Source organism: Triticum urartu, chromosome 3A (assembly GCF_056163025.1).
Source record: "Triticum urartu cultivar PI428250 chromosome 3A, HENAU_Tu73, whole genome shotgun sequence".
In the NCBI taxonomy this organism is placed as follows: Eukaryota; Viridiplantae; Streptophyta; class Magnoliopsida; order Poales; family Poaceae; genus Triticum; species Triticum urartu.
In genome coordinates, this window is record NC_141875.1 from 718315799 (window position 1) to 718324611 (window position 8813).

The following is an 8813-nucleotide window of genomic DNA, read 5'->3' on the forward strand; positions in this document are numbered from 1 at the left end:
CCAGTTTGTACACGAAGTGCGTCCAGTTTTTGTCGTGACCCTCTCTACTCTTTCGCACATGCTATGCGGGTGAAATGATGATACCATGCCAAGTTTCAACATTTTCAGAATTCATTTTGTAGTGATTTTCAATTTCTTGGTCATTTAGCTCTCTAAACAATTAGGTAAATGACTGAAAAACAACAAATGATGTCAGAACATGTTGGAAATTGATGACGTCGCTTTGAATGCTGCATACTGAACACAAAAGAAGTCCGTAGTTCAAATAAGTTTAAAAAACATTGAAGTGCCCGTGTAACAGATGAGTTCTCGTCCGAAACCCTGATACTCCGAAAGAGTTTGTCCAGTTTGTACACGAGGTGCGTCCAGTTTTTGCCGTGACCCTCTGTACTCTTTCACACATGCTATGCGGGTGAAATGATGATACCATGCCAAGTTTGAACATTTTCAGAATTCATTTTTTTGATTTTCAATTTCACGAAAATTTAGCTCTCTAAACAATTAGGTAAATGACCGAAAAACAACAAATGATGTCAGAACATGTTGGAAATTGATGACGTTGCTTTGAATGCTGCATACTGAACACAAAAGAAGTCCGGAGTTCAAATAAATTTAAAAAACATTGAAGTGGCCGTGTAACAGATGAGTTCTCGTCCGAAACCCTGATACTCCGAAAGAGTTTGTCCAGTTTGTACATGAAGTGCGTCCAGTTTTTGCCGTGACCCTCTCTACTCTTTCTCACATGCTATGCGGGTGAAATGATGATACCATGCCAAGTTTCAACATTTTCAGAATTCATTTTGTAGTGCTTTTCAATTTCACGGTCATTTAGCTCTCTAAACAATTAGGTAAATGACCGAAAAACAACAAATGATGTCAGAACATGTTGGAAATTGATGACGTCGCTTTGAATGCTGCATACTGAACACAAAAGAAGTCCGGAGTTCAAATAAGTTTAAAAAACATTGAAGTGCCCGTGTAAAAGATGAGTTCTCGTCCAAAACCATGATACTCCGAAAGAGTTTGTCCAGTTTGTACACGAAGTGCGTCCAGTTTTTGTCGTGACCCTCTCTACTCTTTCGCACATGCTATGCGGGTGAAATGATGATACCATGCCAAGTTTCAACATTTTCAGAATTCATTTTGTAGTGCTTTTGAATTTCACGGTCATTTAGCTCTCTAAACAATTAGGTAAAAGACCGAAAAACAACAAATGATGTCAGAACATGTTGGAAATTGATGACGTCGCTTTGAATGCTGCATACTGAACACAAAAGAAGTCCGGAGTTCAAATAAGTTTAAAAAACATTGAAGTGCCCGTGTAAAAGATGAGTTCTCGTCCAAAACCCTGATGCTCCGAAAGAGTTTGTCCAGTTTGTACACGAAGTGCGTCCAGTTTTTGTCGTGACCCTCTCTACTCTTTCGCACATGCTATGCGGGTGAAATGATGATAACATGCCAACTTTCAACATTTTCAGAATTCATTTTGTAGTGATTTTCAATTTCTTGGTCATTTAGCTCTCTAAACAATTAGGTAAATGACTGAAAAACAACAAATGATGTCAGAACATGTTGGAAATTGATGACGTCGCTTTGAATGCTGCATACTGAACACAAAAGAAGTCCGTAGTTCAAATAAGTTTAAAAAACATTGAAGTGCCCGTGTAACAGATGAGTTCTCGTCCGAAACCCTGATACTCCGAAAGAGTTTGTCCAGTTTGTACACGAGGTGCGTCCAGTTTTTGCCGTGACCCTCTGTACTCTTTCACACATGCTATGCGGGTGAAATGATGATACCATGCCAAGTTTGAACATTTTCAGAATTCATTTTTAGTGATTTTCAATTTCACGAAAATTTAGCTCTCTAAACAATTAGGTAAATGACCGAAAAACAACAAATGATGTCAGAACATGTTGGAAATTGATGACGTTGCTTTGAATGCTGCATACTGAACACAAAAGAAGTCCGGAGTTCAAATAAATTTAAAAAACATTGAAGTGGCCGTGTAACAGATGAGTTCTCGTCCGAAACCCTGATACTCCGAAAGAGTTTGTCCAGTTTGTACATGAAGTGCGTCCAGTTTTTGCCGTGACCCTCTCTACTATTTCTCACATGCTATGCGGGTGAAATGATGATACCATGCCAAGTTTCAACATTTTCAGAATTCATTTTGTAGTGCTTTTCAATTTCACGGTCATTTAGCTCTCTAAACAATTAGGTAAATGACCGAAAAACAACAAATGATGTCAGAACATGTTGGAAATTGATGACGTCGCTTTGAATGCTGCATACTGAACACAAAAGAAGTCCGGAGTTCAAATAAGTTTAAAAAACATTGAAGTGCCCGTGTAAAAGATGAGTTCTCGTCCAAAACCCTGATACTCCGAAAGAGTTTGTCCAGTTTGTACACGAAGTGCGTCCAGTTTTTGTCGTGACCCTCTCTACTCTTTCGCACATGCTATGCGGGTGAAATGATGATACCATGCCAAGTTTCAACATTTTCAGAATTCATTTTGTAGTGCTTTTGAATTTCACGGTCATTTAGCTCTCTAAACAATTAGGTAAAAGACCGAAAAACAACAAATGATGTCAGAACATGTTGGAAATTGATGACGTCACTTTGAATGCTGCATACTGAACACAAAAGAAGTCCGGAGTTCAAATAAGTTTAAAAAACATTGAAGTGCCCGTGTAAAAGATGAGTTCTCGTCCAAAACCCTGATGCTCCGAAAGAGTTTGTCCAGTTTGTACACGAAGTGCGTCCAGTTTTTGTCGTGACCCTCTCTACTCTTTCGCACATGCTATGCGGGTGAAATGATGATACCATGCCAAGTTTCAACATTTTCAGAATTCATTTTGTAGTGATTTTCAATTTCTTGGTCATTTAGCTCTCTAAACAATTAGGTAAATGACTGAAAAACAACAAATGATGTCAGAACATGTTGGAAATTGATGACGTCGCTTTGAATGCTGCATACTGAACACAAAAGAAGTCCGTAGTTCAAATAAGTTTAAAAAACATTGAAGTGGCCGTGTAACAGATGAGTTCTCGTCCGAAACCCTGATACTCCGAAAGAGTTTGTCCAGTTTGTACACGAAGTGCGTCCAGTTTTTGCCGTGACCCTCTGTACTCTTTCACACATGCTATGCGGGTGAAATGATGATACCATGCCAAGTTTGAACATTTTCAGAATTCATTTTTAGTGATTTTCAATTTCACGAAAATTTAGCTCTCTAAACAATTAGGTAAATGACCGAAAAACAACAAATGATGTCAGAACATGTTGGAAATTGATGACGTTGCTTTGAATGCTGCATACTGAACACAAAAGAAGTCCAGAGTTCAAATAAATTTAAAAAACATTGAAGTGGCCGTGTAACAGATGAGTTCTCGTCCGAAACCCTGATACTCCGAAAGAGTTTGTCCAGTTTGTACACGAAGTGCGTCCAGTTTTTGCCGTGACCCTCTCTACTCTTTCGCACATGCTATGCGGGTGAAATGATGATACCATGCCAAGTTTCAAAATTTTCAGAATTCATTTTGTAGTGCTTTTGAATTTCACGGTCATTTCGCTCTCTAAACAATTAGGTAAAAGACCGAAAAACAACAAATGATGTCAGAACATGTTGGAAATTGATGACGTCGCTTTGAATGCTGCATACTGAACACAAAAGAAGTCCGGAGTTCAAATAAGTTTAAAAAACATTGAAGTGCCCGTGTAAAAGATGAGTTCTCGTCCAAAACCCTGATACTCCGAAAGAGTTTGTCCAGTTTGTACACGAAGTGCGTCCAGTTTTTGTCGTGACCCTCTCTACTCTTTCGCACATGCTATGCGGGTGAAATGATGATACCATGCCAAGTTTCAACATTTTCAGAATTCATTTTGTAGTGATTTTCAATTTCTTGGTCATTTAGCTCTCTAAACAATTAGGTAAATGACTGAAAAACAACAAATGATGTCAGAACATGTTGGAAATTGATGACGTCGCTTTGAATGCTGCATACTGAACACAAAAGAAGTCCGTAGTTCAAATAAGTTTAAAAAACATTGAAGTGCCCGTGTAACAGATGAGTTCTCGTCCGAAACCCTGATACTCCGAAAGAGTTTGTCCAGTTTGTACACGAGGTGCGTCCAGTTTTTGCCGTGACCCTCTGTACTCTTTCACACATGCTATGCGGGTGAAATGATGATACCATGCCAAGTTTGAACATTTTCAGAATTCATTTTTAGTGATTTTCAATTTCACGAAAATTTAGCTCTCTAAACAATTAGGTAAATGACCGAAAAACAACAAATGATGTCAGAACATGTTGGAAATTGATGACGTTGCTTTGAATGCTGCATACTGAACACAAAAGAAGTCCGGAGTTCAAATAAATTTAAAAAACATTGAAGTGGCCGTGTAACAGATGAGTTCTCGTCCGAAACCCTGATACTCCGAAAGAGTTTGTCCAGTTTGTACATGAAGTGCGTCCAGTTTTTGCCGTGACCCTCTCTACTCTTTCTCACATGCTATGCGGGTGAAATGATGATACCATGCCAAGTTTCAACATTTTCAGAATTCATTTTGTAGTGCTTTTCAATTTCACGGTCATTTAGCTCTCTAAACAATTAGGTAAATGACCGAAAAACAACAAATGATGTCAGAACATGTTGGAAATTGATGACGTCGCTTTGAATGCTGCATACTGAACACAAAAGAAGTCCGGAGTTCAAATAAGTTTAAAAAACATTGAAGTGCCCGTGTAAAAGATGAGTTCTCGTCCAAAACCCTGATACTCCGAAAGAGTTTGTCCAGTTTGTACACGAAGTGCGTCCAGTTTTTGTCGTGACCCTCTCTACTCTTTCGCACATGCTATGCGGGTGAAATGATGATACCATGCCAAGTTTCAACATTTTCAGAATTCATTTTGTAGTGCTTTTGAATTTCACGGTCATTTAGCTCTCTAAACAATTAGGTAAAAGACCGAAAAACAACCAATGATGTCAGAACATGTTGGAAATTGATGACGTCGCTTTGAATGCTGCATACTGAACACAAAAGAAGTCCGGAGTTCAAATAAGTTTAAAAAACATTGAAGTGCCCGTGTAAAAGATGAGTTCTCGTCCAAAACCCTGATGCTCCGAAAGAGTTTGTCCAGTTTGTACACGAAGTGCGTCCAGTTTTTGTCGTGACCCTCTCTACTCTTTCGCACATGCTATGCGGGTGAAATGATGATACCATGCCAAGTTTCAACATTTTCAGAATTCATTTTGTAGTGATTTTCAATTTCTTGGTCATTTAGCTCTCTAAACAATTAGGTAAATGACTGAAAAACAACAAATGATGTCAGAACATGTTGGAAATTGATGACGTCGCTTTGAATGCTGCATACTGAACACAAAAGAAGTCCGTAGTTCAAATAAGTTTAAAAAACATTGAAGTGGCCGTGTAACAGATGAGTTCTCGTCCGAAACCCTGATACTCCGAAAGAGTTTGTCCAGTTTGTACACGAAGTGCGTCCAGTTTTTGCCGTGACCCTCTGTACTCTTTCACACATGCTATGCGGGTGAAATGATGATACCATGCCAAGTTTGAACATTTTCAGAATTCATTTTTAGTGATTTTCAATTTCACGAAAATTTAGCTCTCTAAACAATTAGGTAAATGACCGAAAAACAACAAATGATGTCAGAACATGTTGGAAATTGATGACGTTGCTTTGAATGCTGCATACTGAACACAAAAGAAGTCCAGAGTTCAAATAAATTTAAAAAACATTGAAGTGGCCGTGTAACAGATGAGTTCTCGTCCGAAACCCTGATACTCCGAAAGAGTTTGTCCAGTTTGTACACGAAGTGCGTCCAGTTTTTGCCGTGACCCTCTCTACTCTTTCGCACATGCTATGCGGGTGAAATGATGATACCATGCCAAGTTTCAAAATTTTCAGAATTCATTTTGTAGTGCTTTTGAATTTCACGGTCATTTCGCTCTCTAAACAATTAGGTAAAAGACCGAAAAACAACAAATGATGTCAGAACATGTTGGAAATTGATGACGTCGCTTTGAATGCTGCATACTGAACACAAAAGAAGTCCGGAGTTCAAATAAGTTTAAAAAACATTGAAGTGCCCGTGTAAAAGATGAGTTCTCGTCCAAAACCCTGATACTCCGAAAGAGTTTGTCCAGTTTGTACACGAAGTGCGTCCAGTTTTTGTCGTGACCCTCTCTACTCTTTCGCACATGCTATGCGGGTGAAATGATGATACCATGCCAAGTTTCAACATTTTCAGAATTCATTTTGTAGTGCTTTTGAATTTCACGGTCATTTAGCTCTCTAAACAATTAGGTAAAAGACCGAAAAACAACAAATGATGTCAGAACATGTTGGAAATTGATGATGTCGCTTTGAATGCTGCATACTGAACACAAAAGAAGTCCGGAGTTCAAATAAGTTTAAAAAACATTGAAGTGCCCGTGTAAAAGATGAGTTCTCGTCCAAAACCCTGATACTCCGAAAGAGTTTGTCCAGTTTGTACACGAAGTGCGTCCAGTTTTTGTCGTGACCCTCTCTACTCTTTCACACATGCTATGCGGGTGAAATGATGATACCATGCCAAGTTTCAACATTTTCAGAATTCCTTTTTAGTGATTTTCAATTTCTTGGTCATTTAGCTCTCCAAACAATTAGGTAAATGACTGAAAAACAACAAATGATGTCAGACCATGTTGGAAATTGATGACGTCGCTTTGAATGCTGCATACTTAACACAAAAGAAGTCCGGAGTTCAAATAAGTTTAAAAAACATTGAAGTGCCCGTGTAAAAGATGAGTTCTCGTCCAAAACCCTGATACTCCGAAAGAGTTTGTCCAGTTTGTACACGAAGTGCGTCTAGTTTTTGTCGTGACCCTCTCTACTCTTTCGCACATGCTATGCGGGTGAAATGATGATACCATGCCAAGTTTCAACATTTTCAGAATTCATTTTGTAGTGATTTTCAATTTCTTGGTCATTTAGCTCTCCAAACAATTAGGTAAATGACTGAAAAACAACAAATGATGTCAGACCATGTTGGAAATTGATGACGTCGCTTTGAATGCTGCATACTGAACACAAAAGAAGTCCGGAGTTCAAATAAGTTTAAAAAACATTGAAGTGGCCGTGTAACAGATGAGTTCTCGTCCGAAACCCTGATACTCCGAAATAGTTTGTCCAGTTTGTACACGAAGTGCGTCCAGTTTTTGCCGTGACCCTCTCTACTCTTTCACACATGCTATGCGGGTGAAATGATGATACCATGCCAAGTTTCAACATTTTCAGAATTCCTTTTTAGTGATTTTCAATTTCACGAAAATTTAGCTCTCTAAACAATTAGGTAAATGACCGAAAAACAACAAATGATGTCAGAACATGTTGGAAATTGATGACGTCGCTTTGAATGCTGCATACTGAACACAAAAGAAGTCCGGAGTTCAAATAAATTTAAAAAACATTGAAGTGGCCGTGTAACAAATGAGTTCTCGTCCGAAACCTTGATACTCCGAAAGAGTTTGTCCAGTTTGTACACGAAGTGCGTCCAGTTTTTGCCGTGACCCTCTCTACTCTTTCGCACATGCTATGCGGGTGAAATGATGATACCATGCCAAGTTTCAACATTTTCAGAATTCATTTTGTAGTGCTTTTGAATTTCACGGTCATTTAGCTCTCTAAACAATTAGGTAAAAGACCGAAAAACAACAAATGATGTCAGAACATGTTGGAAATTGATGACGTCGCTTTGAATGCTGCATACTGAACACAAAAGAAGTCCGGAGTTCAAATAAGTTTAAAAAACATTGAAGTGCCCGTGTAAAAGATGAGTTCTCGTCCAAAACCCTGATACTCCGAAAGAGTTTGTCCAGTTTGTACACGAAGTGCGTCCAGTTTTTGTCGTGACCCTCTCTACTCTTTCGCACATGCTATGCGGGTGAAATGATGATACCATGCCAAGTTTCAACATTTTCAGAATTCATTTTGTAGTGATTTTCAATTTCTTGGTCATTTAGCTCTCTAAACAATTAGGTAAATGACTGAAAAACAACAAATGATGTCAGAACATGTTGGAAATTGATGACGTCGCTTTGAATGCTGCATACTGAACACAAAAGAAGTCCGTAGTTCAAATAAGTTTAAAAAACATTGAAGTGGCCGTGTAACAGATGAGTTCTCGTCCGAAACCCTGATACTCCGAAAGAGTTTGTCCAGTTTGTACACGAAGTGCGTCCAGTTTTTGCCGTGACCCTCTGTACTCTTTCACACATGCTATGCGGGTGAAATGATGATACCATGCCAAGTTTGAACATTTTCAGAATTCATTTTTAGTGATTTTCAATTTCACGAAAATTTAGCTCTCTAAACAATTAGGTAAATGACCGAAAAACAACAAATGATGTCAGAACATGTTGGAAATTGATGACGTTGCTTTGAATGCTGCATACTGAACACAAAAGAAGTCCGGAGTTCAAATAAATTTAAAAAACATTGAAGTGGCCGTGTAACAGATGAGTTCTCGTCCGAAACCCTGATACTCCGAAAGAGTTTGTCCAGTTTGTACACGAAGTGCGTCCAGTTTTTGCCGTGACCCTCTCTACTCTTTCTCACATGCTATGCGGGTGAAATGATGATACCATGCCAAGTTTCAACATTTTCAGAATTCATTTTGTAGTGCTTTTCAATTTCACGGTCATTTAGCTCTCTAAACAATTAGGTAAATGACCGAAAAACAACAAATGATGTCAGAACATGTTGGAAATTGATGACGTCGCTTTGAATGCTGCATACTGAACACAA